Source organism: Anolis sagrei, chromosome 3, assembly GCF_037176765.1.
Source record: "Anolis sagrei isolate rAnoSag1 chromosome 3, rAnoSag1.mat, whole genome shotgun sequence".
NCBI lineage: Eukaryota > Metazoa > Chordata > Lepidosauria > Squamata > Dactyloidae > Anolis > Anolis sagrei.
In genome coordinates, this window is record NC_090023.1 from 19231828 (window position 1) to 19252945 (window position 21118).

The 21118-nt window shown below is 41.9% G+C and overlaps 1 long non-coding RNA gene across 1 annotated transcript in view; it reads right to left on the reverse strand.

Moving 5' to 3' along the window:
- Nucleotides 1–394: 394 nt before the first annotated feature.
- LOC137096697 (uncharacterized) overlaps nt 395–21118 on the reverse strand; it is a 99834-nt gene continuing 79110 nt past the window's right edge. The window contains exons 2-3 of the long non-coding RNA XR_010909621.1: nt 21005–21071; nt 395–1214 (exon numbers count right to left, since the gene is read on the reverse strand). This is a non-coding gene — a long non-coding RNA (uncharacterized lncRNA). The remainder of the gene's footprint in view (nt 1215–21004; nt 21072–21118) is intronic.

Below are 21118 nucleotides of genomic sequence, written 5' to 3' on the forward strand. Positions count from 1 at the left end.
AGCCAGGTTTTCAGGTTTTTTCTAAAGACCGCCAGGGTGGGGGCCTGTCTGAGATCTTTCGGGAGGGCATTCCAGAGGCGGGGGGCCACCACAGAGAAGGCCCTGTCCCGCGTCCCCACCAAAGAGCCTCTCAAGTGAAATGAGGCTGGAAATCTTGGATAAAATTATTTTAAATTACCTACACGAAGAACACTTTGCCATTTAACAACTGAAATGATTCAAGAAACATATTTAATCATAAATTAAGCTCCTGCAAGATATTATGCCAGAAAAAAAATCTGGTTAAGACCTTAATATTATCTTCAATTACTCAATGCAGAACCTCATAGAGATGAAAGGAACCTGTCTGTACCAGGTCATATTTCACAACAGAAGCAAATCAAAATGAAACACGTTGTATGCAAGAGTTGTCTTCTTTATTCCAAAAATAAATATATTTTTCAGTCAAGGATTTTCAAATGCTTTTGTATAATCACAACGCGGCAGGAAAGTTTCACTTCTTTGGAAGTTCTGAAGCCGACACACAAGAATTCATGAGAATTATTAACACTAGCAATGTGATTGATTACTGGAAGGGTGAAAGGCCAGTTGAAACAAGATTTGGAAAGCAACAAGATCCACTTTTATGACAAGAGAAATGTTCAGAAAGGGGAGAATCACTCACTGCTGAGGTCTAAAAGGCACATAAGCTGGGCGCAAGGATGCGGTTTGTTTGCCACAGAGGCAAATGTGTCTTGTATTACATTCCAAGAGAATAATTGTGGAGCAAGGACCAAGTCAAAGCAAACGAAATAACGACTGGGGATTCGAGAGAGGGTTCCCTTTCCCCCCTTGGGAACCCTTTTCTGTTTTTGGCTCCTGGCAAAAAGGCAAGCGAGCGCAACGGCCCAACGTCACCGCGTCCGAAAGCCACATCATTCGGTTGTGTTTGGCCGAGTTGCCACGTAAACAAAGACCACAATCAACAGCACAACCACGGCCAACGTGGGGAGCACCACCGTCGTGACCTGCTGCCGGGCCTCTTGCATCGCCTGCTTCCGCTCCTTTTTGTCTTTGGACGTCTCCTTTTTGGGCTTCCCTTTGAGTTGTCTCATTCTCCTCCTCCTACAGGCTTTTCGTCAACACCAAACTCAATCTAAAATGGGGTTCTGCACGATACAAACTTCGAGCGGAAAGAGTTCCCTTCTGTGATTGATGGATTTCTGTGTGGAAACCTGAAAAACAAGAAATGGGGAAAGAACACATTGTTATCCAACAAGACTGGAAGAAGAGCTGATTTCCTGAAGTCTGAACAGGGACAAATTGACATTTAGGAATAGCAACTATTTAACTACCGTATATACTCAAGTGTAAGCCGACCCAAATATTTTTATTTATTTTTATTTATTTTATTTGACTACTCCCAATTTGGCTCAGAGCGGTTTACAGCAGTATATTAAAACAATGCAACCAACTTTAAAATACAATAAAACAAGAACAGACATATTCCCGAGTTATTCACCCATCGAAAGCTTGTCGGAAGAGAAACGTTTTACAGGCTTTCCGAAAAGCAAGTAGCTCTCGGATGGTTCGGGTTTCAACTGGCAAGGCATTCCATAAATAAGGGTCACAATCGAGAAGGCTCTCTGCCTAGTAGAGGACAGATGGTAAGTCTGGATGTTGGGGACTTCAAGCAAATTTTGATCTTCGGACCGAAGTAATTTCTGGGGTTGGTAGGGGGATAAGCGGGCCCTCAGGTACACCGGCCCCAGATCGTATAAGGCCTTAAAGGTTAGTACCAGCACCTTGAAAGTAATCCGGTACTCAATCGGTACCCAGTGCAGCTGTTGTAGAATTGGGGTGATACGACACCTCGCCGGCACCCCGGCGAGAAGACGAGCTGCCGCATTTTGCACCAGCTTCAACTTCCGGATCACTGACAAAGGAAGGCCAATGTAGAGGGCGTTACAGTAGTCAAGCCTCAAGATGACCGTCGCCTGGATCACCGTAGCCAGGTCGTTTCTAGATAGGTAGGGAGCCAGTCGCCTAGCCTGACATAGGTGGAAAAACGCAGATTTGCTCACCGCAGAGACCCGGGCCTCCATTGTGAGCAGAGGGTCCAATAAGACACCTTGAAGACGGCCCAGAAGCTTCAGCTAGTCCCGCGCTGCAGCCATGTTACTAACAGGAGCGGGACGCAGGGAGCACACAACGCCCTTGTTGTTCCAGCTCCACTGGCTGCCGATCTGCTACCGGGCCCAATTTAAGGTGCTGGTGTTGGCCTACAAAGCCCTAAACGGTTCCGGCCTAAAATACCTTTCTGACCGCATCTCGGCCTATGAGCCCACGAGGGCCTTGAGATCGTCTGGGGAGGCCCTTCTCTTGATCCCGCCTGCCTCACAGGCACGTCTGGCGGGGACGAGAGAGAGGGCCTTCTCGGTGGTGGCCCCCCGGCTGTGGAACACCCTCCCTGTAGACATCAGACAGGCGCCCTCCCTTATGTCATTCCGTAAGAGACTAAAGACATGGTTATTCGAGAAGGCATTTAATTAAGTGCTACAATAATTGACAATGACTACTGGAACGGAATATGGATTACGAGATTGGTTATGATTCTACGATGAGACGGAGTGGATTATTTAGTGTAATTATATTGTTGGTGTATTATTGATAGTTATGATGATATTTCGTTGTGTTATTGCTTTATTGTAAATTTGTCCTTTTATATGTTGTACACCGCCGTGAGTCGGCCTAGGGCTGAGAACAACAACAAATGCAGCAAACAAATAAATAAATAAATAAATAAATTTTACAGAAGGTGACGGACGTAGTGTCTCGCCATCCAGGGTAGGCAGCTGGACCTCCCTCCCACCTGGACGGCCCAGCCAAGGGATCTCCGTCTTTGCTGGGAATATAAGCTGAGGCACCTAATTTTGTCACAAAAATACTGGGAAAATGTATTGACTCAAGTATAAGTCAAGGGTGGGAAATGCAGCAGCTACTAGTAAATTTCAAAATAAAAACAGATACGAATAAAATTATATTAATTGAGGTATCAGGAGGCTAAATGTTTTTGAATATTTACATAAAACTGTAATTCAAGATAAGACTGTCCAACTCTGATTAAACCATTATTCTAACCTTTTTCAATGTAAATATGCTTACATGTCCTCCAATAATAATAAATAGAGTAAAATAATAATAGAGTAAAATAAATGTAATAACAATACGGTAAAATAATAAATTTAACAATAACAACAATAAATAGAGTAAAATAATAACTGTAATAATAATAACAACAAAATAAAAAAATAAATAACACTGACTCAAGTATAAGTCGGGGGAGACTTTTTCAGCCTAAAAAAGAACTGAAAAACTAGGCTTATACTCAAATATATACAGTATATTGTATTCTAATCTTTTCTTCCATATAGTTTAATATGTGTTTTTTGTAAAAAAATATGTTTTAATGGCATTTTATTGAATGTATTTTATGATGATGATATATTTTAACTCCCTTACATACTCAAGTATAAGTGGACCTGAATATAAGCTGAGGCACCCAATTTTACCACCAAAAACTGGGAAAGCGTGTTGACTTGAGTATAAGCCGAGGGTGGGAAATGCAGCAGCTACTGGTACATTTCAAAATGAAAATAAATACCAATAAAATTATATTAATTGAGGCAGCAGTAGACTGAATGTTTTTCAATCTATACAAATTAAAATGTAATGTTTGTTTAATGTATTGTCGAAGGCTTTCATGGCTGGAATCACTAGGTTCCTGTGGGTTTTTTCGGGCTATAGGGCCATGTTCTAGAGGCATTTCTCCTGACGTTTCGCCTGCATCTATGGCAAGCATCCTCAGAGGTACCTCACTACCTCTGAGGATGCTTGCCATAGATGCAGGCGAAACGTCAGGAGAAATGCCTCTAGAACATGGCCCTATAGCCCGAAAAAACCCATAGGAACCTAATGTTTGTTTGTGGGATTAACATAACTCAAAAACCACTGGACGAATTGACACCAAATTTGGACACAAGACACCTATCAGACCAATGAGTGACCATCACTCAAAAACACTAAAAGCACAGCAAAAGTGACTTAAAAACAAAAAACAAAAAAACCCTGGTCATTCCACAGATATATAAACCCTTTTCCTAGTTCCAACAGACCTCACTACCTCTGAGGATGCTTGCCATAGATGCAGGCGAAACGTCAGGAGAGAATGCCTCTAGACCAGTGGTTCTTAACCTTGCTAATGCCGTGACCCCTTAATGCAGTTCTATATGTTGTGGTGACCCCCAACTATAATATTGTTTTCGTTGCTACTTGATAGCTGTCATTTTACTACTGTTATAAATCGTAATGTAAATATCCGATATGCAGGATGGATTTTCATTCACTGGACTAAATTGAGCACAGATGCCCAATATGCCCAAATGTGAATGCTAGTGGGGTTGGAGGGAGGATTGATTTTGTAATTTGGGAGTTGTAGTTGCTGGGATTTATAGTTCACCTATAATGGAAGAGCAATCTGAACTCCACCAACGATGGATTTAAACCGAACTTGGCACACAGAACTCCCATGACCAACAGAAAACACTGGAAGGGTTTGGTGGGCATTGACCTTGAGTTTGGGAGTTATAGTTCACCTATATCCAGAGGATTCATGCAATGATGGATCTGGACCAAACTTGGCACAAATACTCAATATGCCCAAATGTGAATACTGGTGGAGTCTGGGGGAAATAGACCTTGACATTTGGGAGTTGTAGTTGTTGGGATTTATAGTTCACCTACAATCAAAGAGCATTCTGAACTTGACCAACAATAGAATTGGGTCCAACTTCTCACACAGAATCCCAATGACCAACAGAAAATACTATGTTTTCTGATGGTCTTTGGCGACCCCTTTGACACCCCCTCACGACCCCCTCAGGGGTCCCGACCCCCAGGTTGAAAAACACTGCTCTAGACCATGGCCATATAGCCCGAAAAAACCTACAACAACCCAACTAGAGGCTTTGTTTGCATGGACATGGCAACCTCTTTGCAAATCCTCCTCTACGACTAAGGGTCTTATCCTCATTTACACACAAACATCTCAAGCTAATACTATACTTAACCTATAAGGGAGTTTGGTAGCGTCACTCTATCTGAAGAATCGGCCAGGAAGCCCTGCAGTTCCCAGGGAAACCAGCCCTTCAGAAGAAGACCGTAATAATGCTCTCCTTGAGAAAAAAAATTACACCCATCCATCATGCGCTGGAGAGAGAGAGAGAGACTTCTCAAGGCCATCAAACCCTGTATGCGAGGAAGTTTAATTCAGCTGCAAGGCAGCGTACAGCACTTTTCCAGGGAGCAAAGCAAACAAGATAGTGTTGCTAAAGACTTAATGGGCTGGACGAGAATTAAATGTTCTGTCAATAGGGATGGCCTGGATGCTATTTTTGGAACGCAGGACCCTCCTCAAAAAGTCTCCAAGCCGATAATGCGAGGCAGATGACTCAACGGGAGAAAAGGAATATCTTATCCAGACCCAAACCTGCTTTTGTTATCACCACCAAATGTTCTTGGAATCAAAGAGGAACTCCAACAGAACAAGACTCTCAAAGCCTGGCTCATATTCAGCTCCCAAGGACAAGAAGGTTAGATCTGAGGTCACTACTAAAGAATAGGTACTCTTGATTGTAGGTACATCAAGCACTATCAAAAGGATTGAGTGCTTTTGGCGGTATGAAGCCTTGCAAAACGGTGCTGGATAGGGGGTGGAGAGTTTTCGTAATGTTAGAAATACCAAGGGTGCATCCGCAGTGAAGAGTTAACACAGTTTGACACCACTTGTAACATACTGGGAGTTGAAGTTTTACAAGGATTTTAGCCTTCTTGGCCCCAAAGTGCTGGTGATTCACCAAAATACAACGCCTCACAACCTCTGGAAAGGAGATTTCATCTGAACATGAGCAACAACTTCCTGACTGTGAGAGCTGTTCAGCAGTGGAACTCTCTGCCCCAGAGTATGGTGGAGGCTCCTTTTTTGGAAGCTTTTAAACAGAGGCTGGATGGCCATCTTTCAGGGGTGATTTAAATGCGATATTCCTGCTTCTTGGCAGGGGGTTGGACTGGAGATTCCATCTGAACATGAGGAAGAACTTCCTGACTGTGAGAGCTGTTCAGCAGTGGAACTCTCTGCCCCGGAGTGTGGTGGAGGCTCCTTCTTTGGAGGCTTTTAAACAGAGGCTGGGTGGTCATCTCTCAGGGCTACTTTGAATGCAATTTTCCTGCTGGGTTATTGTAGGTTTTTCCGGGCTATATGGCCATGTTCTGGAGGCAATTTTTCTCCTGACGTTTCGCCTGCATCTATGGCAAGCATCTTTAGAGGTAGTGAGGTCTGTTGGAAGTAGGAAAAATGGGTTTATATATCTGTGGAATGACCAGGGTGAGACAAAGGACTTTTGTCTGCTGGGGCTAGATGTGAATGTTTCAGCTGATCACCTTGATTAGCATTCAATGGCTTGGAAGTGCATGGGGGGGAATCTTTTGTTGAGAATGATTTTATGTGCCTGTTTGTTTCCCCTCTGTTGTTTTGCTGTTTCTTGGCAGGGGGTTGAACTGGATGGCTCATGAGGTCTCTTCCAACTCTATGATTCTATGCCTGCCACAGATGCAGGTGAAACGTCAGGAGAGAATGCTGCTAAAACATGGCCATATAGCCCAAAAAACCTACCGCAACGCACAACGCCAATTATTCCATAACAATTGAGCCATAATAATGAAAATAGTGTCAAAATGCAATTTGTTCTACTGTGTAGATACATCCTATGCATCAGTAAGGCCGGCAAACAATGATTCCCTTATAAAGATTAACTTTTATATCACAGAGTGTTTATATAGTAAGAGTAGACCAGTGGTTCCCAACTTTTTTTTGACCAGGGACCACTTTGAATAGGGACCACTCTCCAACATTAGTACCAAAAGGGCTATGAGTCACTTTTTGGTCAACTTTAGATTTGGTTTGGTTATTTGGGTTCTGATTCAGAAAATTGCATTGGATAGATCACATCAGCTCTAGTTTCTGATACAGAACATATGCCATCCAGTAGTTGCCATCTGGTCGCCCACAGAAAACCATATTTCATAATTTAGAGTGGATGTGGTAGTAGTAATTTTTTGTGGGTAGTCAACCTCTCCCCTCCTGACATCCCCGTGGCCTTGGGTTTTGCAAGACCAGTTGCTCTAGTTGCCATGTGGTTTCAAGGCAACGGTGTAGTAACCATATTTTCGTTCTTGAGGACCACTGATGGTCCACAGACCACAGGTTGGGAACCACTGGAGTAGACAAACGGCAACCCTGTGCTCAGTGTGGCCTCAAGGATGTATTTAAAGTCCTCAGACTATTCTTTTCCTGTCTGGACTCCATTAATACCCATGATTCTAGAATGTTTAGCATTAAAATATGGTGTCTCGTGTTTACAGGTTTTCCCAATATTAAAAATATTTGTCATCTCACAACCTCAGTGTGACCCCCCCCCCAACCACAAAATTATTTTCATTGCTCCTTCATAACTGTAAATTTTCCTACTGTTATGAATCGTAATGTTCATATCTGATATGCAGGATGTATTTTCACAATGCAGGATGTACATCCTTCACATATGCAGGATGTATTGGCACAAATACTCAATACACTCAAATTTAAATATTGGGGGGTTAGGAGATATTGATTTTGTCATTTGGGAGTTGCAATTGCTGGGATTCATAGTTCACCTACAATCAAAGAGCATTCTGAACTCCAGCAACGATGGAATTGAACCAAACTTGGCACACAGAACTCCCAAGACCAATGGAAAATAATGGAAGGGTTTGGTGGGCACTGACCTTGAGTTTTGGAGCTGTAGTTCACCTACATCCAGAGAGCACCGTGGACTCAAACAATGAAGGATCTGGATCAAACTTGGCATGAATACTCAATATCCCCAAATGTAAACACTGCTGGAGTTTGGGGAAAATAGACCTTGACATTTGGGAGTTATAGTTCACCTACAATTAAAGACTGATTGATAACTGGCAATTAGAAGGAGCAAATGTGGAGGCAGTGACAGACTTTGTATTTCTAGGTGCAAAGATTACTACAGATGCAGACTGCAGTCAGGAAATCAGAAGACGTTTACTTCTTGGGAGGAGAGCAATGACCAATCTTGATCAAACAGTGAAGAGTAGAGACATTACACTGGCAATGAAGATCCGCATAGTAAAAGCAATGGCATTCCCCGTAGTAACCTACAGATGTGAGAGCTGGACCATAGGGAAGGCTGAGCGAAGGAAGAGAGATGCTTTTGAGCTGTGGTGTTGGAGGAAAGTTCTGAGAGTGCCTTGGACCGCAAGAAGGTCCAACCAGTCCATGCTTCAGGAAATAAAGCCCAACTGCTCACTGGAGGGAAGGATATTAGAAGCAAAGATGAAGTAGTTTGGCCACATAATGAGAAGACAGGAAAGCTTGGAGATGACAATGATGCTGGGGAAAATGGAAGGAAAAAGGAAGAGGGGCCGACCAAAGGCAAAATGGATGGATGGTATCCTTGAAGTGACTGGCTTGACCTTTGAAGGAACTGGGGGTGGCCACAGTCGACAGGGAGCTCTGGCGTGGGCTGGAGAAGACAATTATGCTGGGGGAAATGGAAGGAAAAAGGAAGAGGGGCCGACCAAGGGCAAGATGGATGATTGGCATCCTTGAAGTGACTGGCTTGACCTTGAAGGAGCTGGGGGTGGTGATGGCCAACAGGAAGCTCTGGCGTGGGCTGGTCCATGAGGTCACAAAGAGTTGGAAGTGACTGAATGAATGAACAATAACACAATCAAAGAGCATTCTGAACCTCAACAATGATAGAATAGGGCCAAAGTTCCCACACAGAGCCCTCATGATCAACAGAAAATATTCTATTTTCCGATGGTCTTTGGTGACCCCTCTGACACCCCCTTGTGACCCCCACAAGGGTCCCGACACCCAGATTGCAAAGCGCTGTTCTACAATGTAGATGCACCCTCAGTTTTGCAAGTCTAACAACATAAAAGTTTGCAATCATGACAACATTGCAGCGGGAGGAAAAATTTATGCTATTGAATCCCATGCCTTTATTTTGCTGCACATTACGGCATACATACAATGTCACTCTCAATACCAGAAATAATCTGCATAAGGACTCACCGCTGGGAGGAAAACACAGCAAGTTACTAAAAACAACCACTGTGTTCATTTAATTTTACAGCAATCCTTTGTTATCTCAAAAGCAAAAAAAGCAAAACCCAACTAAGATGGCTATGATTGAGAACGGATGAATCGCAGAGTCCCTCAATATGAGAAGTGAGGCTCGGGAAAAATCTTCCAATTGATTCCTTAAGCAGCAATAAAGTCGATTTCAGGGAAAAGTGAGTGTGATGCCAAGAGAGGTTTTTCTTTTTTTCTTCATTCACCGTCAGCTCCAGGATTGCTCTACTTATCTTCTGATGTATGGAAGCACAACACGCATAATGGAAATTGGATTGGAGACGGAAATTACTGTAAGTCAAATTGATGGACGCCAAGCAAATGCTTTCCATGGCATATTTAGTGGGCCGGTTTCTATGTTTATTTTTGGAAAAAAGAGTTCTAATAATACAAGGAAATCCATACCATCTGGATTTATGAAAAAGGAAATCTATATCTGAGAAGGACGTGGCGATATTAAAACATTTAGCTGCAAAATCACTTGTTTTATACAAGGCGAAAAAGAAAAAAGAAAGTCTCCAGACATATAGATTTTTGTGCTTGGTTTTGAAGACACAGGATTGTTTTTGCCTCATTTATTTTTTGCCTGCAAACAGTTGGAATCAACTCCAAAGGAAAGATTTCTGCCAGTTCTGTGTACTATTAGCTGGAGCTGAGAATAGTTATTTCTTTGGACTACAGTTCCCAGAATCCACCAATAAGCAGAAATTTTGGTACTCAGTATTGCAAAGAAACCTAAAAAATGAAAGCATCTTCAAATTGCTGACTGACGTATGGCAACTACTGCTAGACTACTGCAACACACTCTACATAGGGCTGCTTTTGAAGACTGTTTCGAAGCGCTGCAGCCATGCTGTTAACTAGGGCATCACACAGGAAGCATACAATCCTCCTGTTGCAGCAACTCCACTGCCTGCCTATCAACATGATTCAAAGTGATGTGCTTAATAATGTGTAATGTTTTATCAGGGGAAAGTCAATTTTGATATTTTATACTGTTTTTATCAATGGCATTGAATTGTTGCCAACACTGTGAACCTCCCTGAGTCCCCTTTGGGGTTGAGAAAGGCTGTATACAAATGCAGCTAATAATAATAATAATAATAATAATAATAATAATAATAATAATAATAACAACAACAACAACAACAACAACAAATAACCTGCTTTAATTGAAGTCAGTAATCGGAAACTTCTCAAAGCACAGCAGACAAAGAATCAGTACAAAAAAACTGCACTACAAACCAGAGCTGACAGCTGGCACAACAAAGCATTACATGAGCAGTTCCTTGACAAAATTGTAGGAAAAGTTGATAAGTAGAAGACCTGGTTATGGCTCACAAATTGCACCCTGAAGAAGGAGACAGAAAGCCTGATTCTTGAAGCCCAGGAGGAAGCCATCAGAACTGTAACGAGTTCACCAATTTGTAAAGATGCCACCAGTTTGTAACGGTTTGTAAAGGAGCCGCCACTTTGTAAGAACTTATTAAATTGATAACACAACTAATAGCTTGTAATATTGTTTTGTGCTTTCTTCAATGTGTAGCGTAGCTTAACTTGAAGTATTTGTAACAGAGACTTGGCTTTAAAAGAAACTGCAACAAGTTTATTGAAGTATAGAAGAAGCTTGATGGTTTCAATGTTTCTTAATTCTTAGAGGCATATTTCTTCAGAGGTTACATTTATAACATTTCATAACACAACTCTTGAGAGGACGGTTCCTTCCACTGAACAGATTTCAAACTTATTTTCCTTCAAAATGTGTTTCTTTCCTTGACAGATTACTTCAGGCACAAGCTTATTCTTTCCTTATGTTATTTCTGTTGCAGTAAATATTCTTATTAGGGTTCTCTCCCCCTTTTGCTCATACACTGACTAATAATATAAATAAGTCAACTTGACCTATCTAAACTACACAGGCTAAAAGCCAAAACCTTCCTGATTCTCCAGACAGTAGAATCAGCCTTTCTCTGTACTTCTTAGACTACAGACTACCTTACTGGTTCTCAACACACAACAGAACCAGCCTTCCCTGTAGTTCGCAGACTACAGACTAACTGTTTTAAAATGGCTGCCCTGCCAAGTGGCAGTTGGCTCCACCCCTTTTCCATGGCAACTCAGCTCAGAGTGATATAAGCTGGCTACCCTCCCCCAGTTATGCTATTCTATATACTTATCCTTTTAAACACCTATCTATAATTACACATAACTGCAGATTAAAATTAACACTTCACCACAAGAACAAATGCCATTAAGGCCAAGATTGAAAAATCAGCTGATGACCCAAAATGCAGACTGTGCAAGGAAGTGGATTAAACCATTGATCATATCCTCAGCTGCTGCAAGAAAATTGCACAGACGGACTACAAACAGAGGCACAACTCTGTGGCCCAGATGATTCACTGGAACTTATGTCACAAGGACCACCTGCCAGCAGTAAAGAATTGGTGGGATCATAAACCTGAAAAGGTAGTGGAAAAGGAACACGTAAATATTCTGTGAGACTGACAAAGTTTTGGAACACAATACACCAGACATCACGATTTTGGAAAAGAAAAACGTCTGGATTATTGATGTCGCCATACCGGGTGATAGCTGCATTGAGGAAAAACAACAGGAAAACCTCAGCCATTATGAGGACCTCAAAATTGAACTGCAAAGGCTCTGGCATAAACCAGTACAGGTGGTCCCAGTGGTCACTGGCACACTGGGTGCCGTGCTAAAAGATCTCAGCTGGCATTTGGAAACAATACACATCGACAAAATCACGATCTGTCAACTGCAAAAGGCCACCTTACTTGGATCTGCACGCATCATTCGAAAATACATCACACAGTCCTAGACGCTTGGGAAGTGTTCGACTTGTGATTTTGTGATACGAAATCCAGCATATAGACCTCGTTTGCTGTGAAATATTGTAGTTTTGTGTCAGTAAAATAATAATAATAATAATAATAATAATAATAATAATAATACATTAGTTTTCTTGGACTGGATCTCCCAACTCTATGATTCTATGATTTTCTTAGGCAAGGAATATTTGAGGAGTGGTTTTGCCAGCTTCTTCTCTGAAATATAGCCTTAAGCACTTGGTATTCATTAGCAGGGTATCAACTGAGTGTTAACCAAGGCTCATTCAGCTTAGCTTCCAAGATCTGGTATTATTATGGAATTTCAGTCTCAACAAAAGAGGGGAAGGAAGGCTGCTTTTTTGCCAGTTTTGATCATTCAGACCTCAGGTCAACAAAGCGAGAGCCCTGCTTCAAATAGGTTTTACTCTACTGGCTATGAGTACAATTGTTTGTTTTGTCATCACTCAACCCAAACCATCTTTCTTTGACCCTCAAAATGAAAAGGTGTAGTCCTTTATTCTTTTCTCACACAATGCTGCAGCCTTTGTAGGTAACAGATTTCGGTTAGTAATGCCTTTTTTCACTTAGTCCTGGCTTCACAACATAGCTTTGGTTCAATCCTATGGAATCGTGGGAGTTGTAGGTTTGCAAATTCTTTAGCCATCCCTGCCAAGAAGTGCTGGTGTTTTCACCAAGCTATGATTCCACAGAGACGTGGAAGTTAAAAGTAGAGCCATATTGCATTAAGTCTACACTATTTATTTATTTATTGTGTCTGAAGCAAAGTGAGGATACAGTTATAATGTATAGAAAATCCGCAAACAAAGTTTAAAACATGGCATATACTAAATTTTCTTTGACCAGAACCTGGCCACTTGGGAGTGCCTCTGGTGTGGCTGTAAGGAGGTCCTCCATTATGCATGTGGCAAGGCTCAGGCTGCATTGTAGTAAGTGGTCTGTGGTTTGAGCTTCTCCACACTCGCATGTTGTGGACTCCATATAGAGTTTCATCCATGCTGACGATCATGCCATCACTGCTCAAGCAGGGAGCTTTGAAATGGTTGAACAGAATACTTTACTGCCTATTACCGCCTTTACTGCCTATTACAGGGAAAACCAGCTGATTCCTAATCCATCTAAAATGCTTTTGCATATTTATTTATTTATTTATTTCGAACACTTTTACCCCACCCTTCTCAACCCCTAGGTGGACTCAGGGCGGCTTCCAACTGGCAACAATTCGATGCTGCATAATAAAATACAAAACAGCAATAATTATAACAGTTAAAAGCATAAAACATTAAGACATAAAACATTAAAACAATATACTTACAATCCAGAGCTATTACCAGTCTAATAGTCATTTATCTAGCTGTATGCTATGACTGAGTACTCCGCTTAACTTATCCATAATCCTTTTCCACGCCATTGTCAACATTTTCAATTGTCCTTTCTACCTAATTGCCCAAGGGCCTGGTTCCACATCCATGTTTTTACCTTCTTTCTAAAGGTGAGGAGGGATGACAATGACCTAATTTCCCCGGGAAGTGAATTCCACAGGCTGGGGGCCACCACCGAAAAGACCCTTCCCTCGTCCCCGCCAAACGGGTTTGAGATAGAGGAGAGGCCGAGAGCAGGGCCTCCCCAGAAGATCTTAAACTCTGAGGTGGGACGTAGAAGGAGATACATTCAGACAGGTAGGGTTTTATAGCGTACCTGTCTGAACATATCTCCTTCTATGTCCCACCTCGGAGTTTAAGATCTTCTGGGAGGCCCTGCTCTTGGCCCTGACTCTTTCTCTTTCCTAAAGGGTTTTATAGGTCAAAACCAGCACTTTGAATTCTACTCGGAATTGGATCGGCAGCCAGTGGAGCTGACATAACAGGGGGGGTGGGGGTGGTATGCTCGCTGAATGACGCTCCGATGAGTAATTTAGCTGCCACCCGTTGGACTAATTGTAGTTTCCGAACAGTCTTCAAAGGCAACCCCATGTAGAGCGCGTTGCAGTAATCTATTCGGGATTATAGAAAAAGAATATATATATGAGGTTATAAGGCTCCTCGCTCCTCCTTGCTTTCAGCCATCAGTGGTATCATCTGCATATCTAAGGTTGTTAATGTTTCTTTGAGCAATTTTAACTCTAACTTGGATTAGCCAAGCCCCTCATGTTGCATGATGTCTTCTGCATAGAAGTTGAATAGGTTGAGTGGGAACAGACAGCCCTGCCGTACATCTTTCCCAGTCTTGAACCAGTCTGTTGTTCTGTGGTCTGTTCTTACTGTTGCTACATAGTCCAATACTCAAACACTATACTAGGCATGGGCAAACTTTGACCCTCCTGATCTATATTCCGCTTGCTGTATATGAACGATTAATCAATGAAGTAGGACAGCTTTGATCCCTCCTGATCACCCTCTATGCTACCCCTCTATTCTGCTTTGGTTAGACCACACCTGGAATATTGTGTCCAGTTCTGTGCACCACAATTCAAGAGAGATATTGACAAGCTGGAATGTGTCCAGAGGAGAGCGACTAAAATGATAAAAGGTCTGGAGAACAAGCCCTATGAGGAGCGGCTTAAGGAGCTGGGCATGTTTAGCCTGAAGAAGAGAAGGCTGAGAGGGGATATGATAGCCATGTATAAATATGTGAGAGGAAGCCACAGGGAGGAGGGAGCAAGCTTGTTTTCTGCTTCCCTGGAGACTAGGACACGGAACAATGGCTTCAAACTACAAGAGAGGAGATTCCATCTGAACATGAGGAAGAACTTCTTGACAGTGAGAGCCGTTCAGCAGTGGAACTCTCTGCCCCGGAGTGTGGTGGAGGCTCCTTCTTTGGAAGCTTTTAAACAGAGGCTGGATGGCCATCTGTCAGGGGTGATTTGAATGCAATATTCCTGCTTCTTGGAAGAGGGTTGGACTGGATGGCCCATGAGGTCTCTTCCAACTCTTTGATTCTATGATTCTATGATCGGTGGATATAAGACCAAGACGGGGCTAAGGAAAGTATAAAAGCTTTCTCCCTCCGCAAGGTCACAACTACCTGTCTCTGAGAGACTTTATGTTGCAGATGGCGTTCCTGGCAGGTAAATACTTTTAACATACAATTAGAGAGGGGGGGGGGATAGAAAACCACATCTCTAAATGTGAACTAGTCTACATTATAGAAAGATAAATTGCTGTGGAAGGGTATTATTTTCCAGAGATGGTGTGTTAATAATTATACGGATGCCTGTGTGTATCTTCCATGGAAGACATCTAAATGTTCAATTCCTTATAAGCGTTAGACTATGTGTCTGTTAAGAATATGATGAAGATGCACACCTTGTTGAGATGCCTAGCATGAAATATTTACGATATGTAATGGGCCTGGATAAGGAGATGTCTGTGTTGCTCTTTAAGAGGAGTGTGTATGCATATGTGTCTACTTGGTATATATTAAAGTAATAGACTAAAAAAGAATGAGTTGCCTGTTCATTCTTCAGTGATGTATATCCACTTAGCTGAGTATCTGCCTGATGGGATTTGGTGCATCTCACTCTTGAGTCCACGCACACAAAACTTTACATTATCAACTCATCTGACAGCTGAAATATTACACCATAAAAGCAGCAGGCTGATAGAATCAAAGGCTACTGTTCTGAAATCTAGCTTTCTGGTATCTGAACACAAAATCGTGAGCAGTTTCTCATTCTACTCGTCTTTCACCATTGAAGATAAGAGATTCTGGAGATAAATCCTTTCTTGGATTTGACGAAATCCAAGAAACGCCAATTTGGGGTCCTGGTTAAACAAATGAACAAACTATGGATACCTCTGACTTATTTTATTTATTTACAGCATTTATATTCCGCCCTTCTCACCCCAAACAATCAATGCCGTTAAACAGACAGGACAGACAACAGATAGAGGTATTATGTTGCCATTTCCCCCAACTTCGGCATCCTGGAGGTTGTGCTCAATTCCAGCCACAGGGGGTGCTGTCGCTCCATCCTCTATGACCAATAGCTTTGAATCATAGAATCATAGAATCAAAGAGTTGGAAGAGACCTCATGGGCCATCCTGTCCAACCCCCTGCCAAGAAGTAGGAATATTGCATTCAAATCACCCCTGACAGATGGCCATCCAGCCTCTGTTTAAAAGCTTCCAAAGAAGGAGCCTCCACCACACTCTGGGGCAGAGAGTTCCACTGCTGAACGGCTCTCACAGTCAGGAAGTTCTTCCTCATGTTCAGATGGAATCTCCTTTCTTGTAGTTTGAAGCCATTGTTTCGCGTCCTAGTCTCCAAGGAAACAGAAAACAAGCTTGCTCTCTCCTCCCTGTGGCTTCCTCTCACATATTTATACATGGCTATCATATCTCCTCTCAGCCTTCTCTTCTTCAGGCTAAACATGCCCAGCTCCTTAAGCCGCTCCTCATAGGGCTTGTTCTCCAGACCCCTGATCATTTTAGTCGCCCATGATCACAGACTTTGATCACAGACTTTCTCCTTCTTTTGATCCCCAGCATTTTCTAGTATTTCCTTTATGGTGCTATAAAATACCTCCCCACTTATGTGGTGCCTAATTTCTCTACTCACCGCTCACAGCTGTTTTCGAAATGCTTAGGTCAGTGGTTCTCAACCTGTGGGTCCCCAGATGTTTTGGCCTTCAACTCCAAGAAATCCTAACAGCTGGTAAACCGATTGGGATTTCTGGGAGTTGCAGGCCAAAACCTACATGATTTTATTGATGTCAACGTTTTTAAGTTGTACTTGTGCTTTTGTGGCATTGAATTCTGCCTTGTACACCGCCTCGAGTCGCCGGAAGGCTGAGAGGGGCGGTATACAAATACAATAAATAAATAAATAAATAAATAAAACACCAGAGGATCCACAGGCTTAGGTGGACAGTGAGCCGGGCTGAAGGATGGATGCTCACTCCAACCCGGGCTTCGAACTGCCAACCTTTCAATTGGTTAGATTTACTACTGCTGGTGATTAACCAGCTGTGCTAAAGCCCAGCCCTTTATCCATTGCTATGGATAACTGGAAATATAATATAAAACCTAAGGAGGGTAGCACCTTGGGGAGGACGGGGACGTGGCATTCAAATGTTATGGAGTCGTGCAAATCCTACTGACAAATTTTATCCGACTCAGTCTTTACTGTACAGTCAGACTATTAAAACACAAAATAAGAAAAAATTATCAAGACTATTTACAATTATCAAAACTATCTACAGACCCACCAAGAAAATCCAACAAATGCTTCGTTCAGCAAAGGATAAGAGGGATCCTCTCACCTCTACTGGATACCATGCAGCTGTGGACAAGTTTACATAGGGACCACCAAACGACGCAAGGCCCAAACATGCATCAAGGAACATTAAAGGCACTGCAGACTACTTCAACCAAAGAAGTCAGCCATAGCAGAGCACCTGAGGAACCAACCTGGACACAGCATATTATTCAAGGACACAGAAATGCTGGACCACTCTCACAACCACCATGTCAGACTACACAGAGAAGCCATTGAAATCCACAAGCATGTGGACAATTTCAACAGAAAGGAGGAAACCATGAAAATGAACAAAATCTGGCTACCAGTATTAAAAAAAAACTCAAAAATTAGAACAGCACAACAACAGAGAGGAAACAAACAAGGACATCTAATCACCTCTCAACAAAAGATTGCTCCAGCACTGCCAGACAATGCTAATTAAGGTGGTCTGAAACATTCACACCTAACTCCAGTAGACAAGAGTCCTTTGTCTCACCCGGGTCATTCCACAGATATATAAACCCATTTTTCCTAGTTCCAACAGACCTCACTACCTCTGAGGATGCTTGCAATAGATGCAGGCGAAACGTCAGGAGAAATGCCTCTAGAACATGGCCATGTAGCCCGAAAAAACCTACAACAACCCAATTATCAAGACTGGTTCATATTTTGGCTCAACCACTGACTCAATACAGTCAGCTCTTCACATTTGCTGTGGTTAGGGGTTCAGGACCCTCACAAAAACAAAACAAAAAAGGAAACATGGATGGAGAATATGGCTGATCCAACTGCTTCCATTGGTAAGAATCAAGTAGGACCTATTACACCATGGACATGCTTGCTTATAGTCAGGATAAACCAACTTTTAAAAAGTGCCTCTTATCTGAGATGCCTGAATGTCACTGTCACAGATCGCAGAAAAAATATAGTTGAATTGGGCTGCCACAAGCCTTTGAAGTCTTCCTAAAGACACTCTTTTTTTCTGGCTTCATTTATCATCCTGAACTTTATGTCCGAGCAACTTGCTTCCTAATAATCTTTATCAGGTGACCTTAAGCAGACTGTCACCTTCACTTTGAACAGGTCATTACAAGAAAATGTGAACCTTGTTCTCCTTTGAGTGAGATAATTCATCTCTTCTTGTTCTTTATTTACCATCCTGGAGGGAGTCGTTTTCATCATGTTTGTTGCCCCCTTGAACCATATTTGTCCACTTTTCTTTAATCAGTGGTTCCCAACCTGTGGTCCATTGACCACCAGTGGTCCGCAAGAACAAAAATATGGTCCGCAATCTCACTATTACTATGTTGTTATATCAAAACCATGCGGTAACAAGAGTGACTGGTCTCGGGAAACTCTCTTATAGTATCGAGGCAACAGGGATGTCGGGAGGGGAGAGGCTGACTATCCATGAAAGATTACTACTATCACATCAGATCTAGATTATTAAATACGGATTTATGTGAGCAAGCAGATGGCACCTACTGAATGGCATACATTCTGTATCAGAAACTAGAGCTGATGTGATCTATCCAATGCAAATTTTCTGAATCAGCATCCCAAATAATCAAAGCAAATCTAAAGTTGACCAAAAAACGATATAGAATCCTTTTGGTACTAATGTTGTAGAGTGGTCTCTGTGGGCGAGCAGATGATGTCCACTAGATGGCATATGTTCTTTATCGGAAACTAGAGCTGATGTGGTCTATCCAATGCAAATATTCTGAATTAGCACCCCAAATAATTAAAACAAATCTAAAGTTGACCAAACACTGATACATAACCCCTTTGGTACTAATGTTGGAGAGTGATTCCTGTGGGTAAGCAGATGACGCCTACTGGATGGCATAAGTTCTGTATCAGAAACTAGAGTTGATGTGGTCTATCCAATGAAAATTTTCTGAATTAGCACCCCAAATAATCAAACTGAATCTAAAGTTGACCAAAAACTGATATATAACCCCTTTGGTATTAATGTTGGAGAGGGTCCCTGTGGGCGAGCAGATGATCCCTACTGATGGCATAAGTTCTGTATCAGAAACTAGAGCTGATGTGATCTATCCAATGCAAATTTTCTGAATCAGCATCCCAAATAATCAAAGCAAATCTAAAGTTGACCAAAAAACAATATATAATCCTTTTGGTACTAATGTTGTAGAGTGGTCTCTGTGGGCGAGCAGATGATGTCCACTAGATGGCATATGTTCTTTATCGGAAACTAGAGCTGATGTGGTCTATCCAATGCAAATATTCTGAATTAGCACCCCAAATAATTAAAACAAATCTAAAGTTGACCAAACACTGATACATAACCCCTTTGGTACTAATGTTGGAGAGTGATTCCTGTGGGTAAGCAGATGACGCCTACTGGATGGCATAAGTTCTGTATCAGAAACTAGAGTTGATGTGGTCTATCCAATGAAAATTTTCTGAATTAGCACCCCAAATAATCAAACTGAATCTAAAGTTGACCAAAAACTGATATATAACCCCTTTGGTATTAATGTTGGAGAGGGTCCCTGTGGGCGAGCAGATGATCCCTACTGATGGCATAAGTTCTGTATCAGAAACTAGAGCTGATGTGGTCTATCCAATGCAAATTTTCTGAATTAGCACCCCAAATAATCAAAGCAAATCTAAAGTTGACCAAAAACCGATATATAACCTTTTTGGTACTAATGTTGGAGAGTGGTCCCTGTGGGTGAGTAGATGATACCTATTGGAGTTGATGTGGTCTATCCAATGCAAATTTTCTGAACTAGCACCCCTAATAATTAAACCAAATCTAAAGTGGACCAAAAACCGATACATAACCCTTTGGGTACTAATGTTGGAGAGTGGTTCCTGAGCAAGTGGTCCCTGGTCAAAACAGGTTGGGGACCACGTCTCTGAATCAATTAATATGTACTTTTAGCCATTCGTGATATTTATGCAACCATAGCATCTCTTCCATCAGTACTTCTCAAATGAGTTGATTTTCTTCCGATCAGCTTTCTTCACTGTGTTGCTTTTACAACCATATACAGAAAATGAAAAAAATTATGGCATGAATGGCTCTGACTCACAGCTGCCTTCCCAAGTCTTATGCCTTCATCTGATTCCTCACTATAGACTCACTTTTGATTAATGGCTGAGTCGAGGTATAGAAAATCTTTACTGCAATATCCTAATTGCCCGATATTTTCTCTCTTTCCAAGTATGTGCATTCCTCCTTTGACCTCCAGATCAACTAAATGTTTGCAAACTAGTGGTAAACCAAACTGAACTTTGCTCGCTTGTATTTCAGTTCTACATACTATTTCTCAAAGCAGGAAACTTAGACCAGTAGGATGGGAGAATGTCTTTGAAAGAATGAAACACAGCAAAACCTATTGACCTTTTCCCCATCTCTTTGATGTTCAGTTTCAAAACCTTGAAATGTGGCTTGGATGGGTAATGCAAGGAATATACAGGAGTGGTTTTGGCAGTTTCTTCCTTGGAAAAAATAGCCTACAGCACTTGGTAATCGTTAGTGGACTCCCATCCAAGTACTAACCAGGGCTGACCCTGCTTATCTTCCAAGATCTGGTACATTTAGGGCATTTTATCCCTTGGGATACATTGCAAAAAAAAAAATGGAACTCTGACCAATGAACTTTATCTTACCTCTGGTGAGAAGAATCTTCAGTGTTACCAAGCTCCTTTTGGGACTACAATCACATGCCGGTCAGAGCTGAAAGCAAACAAATCAAGAAATCAATAAAGAACTATTTATTAATT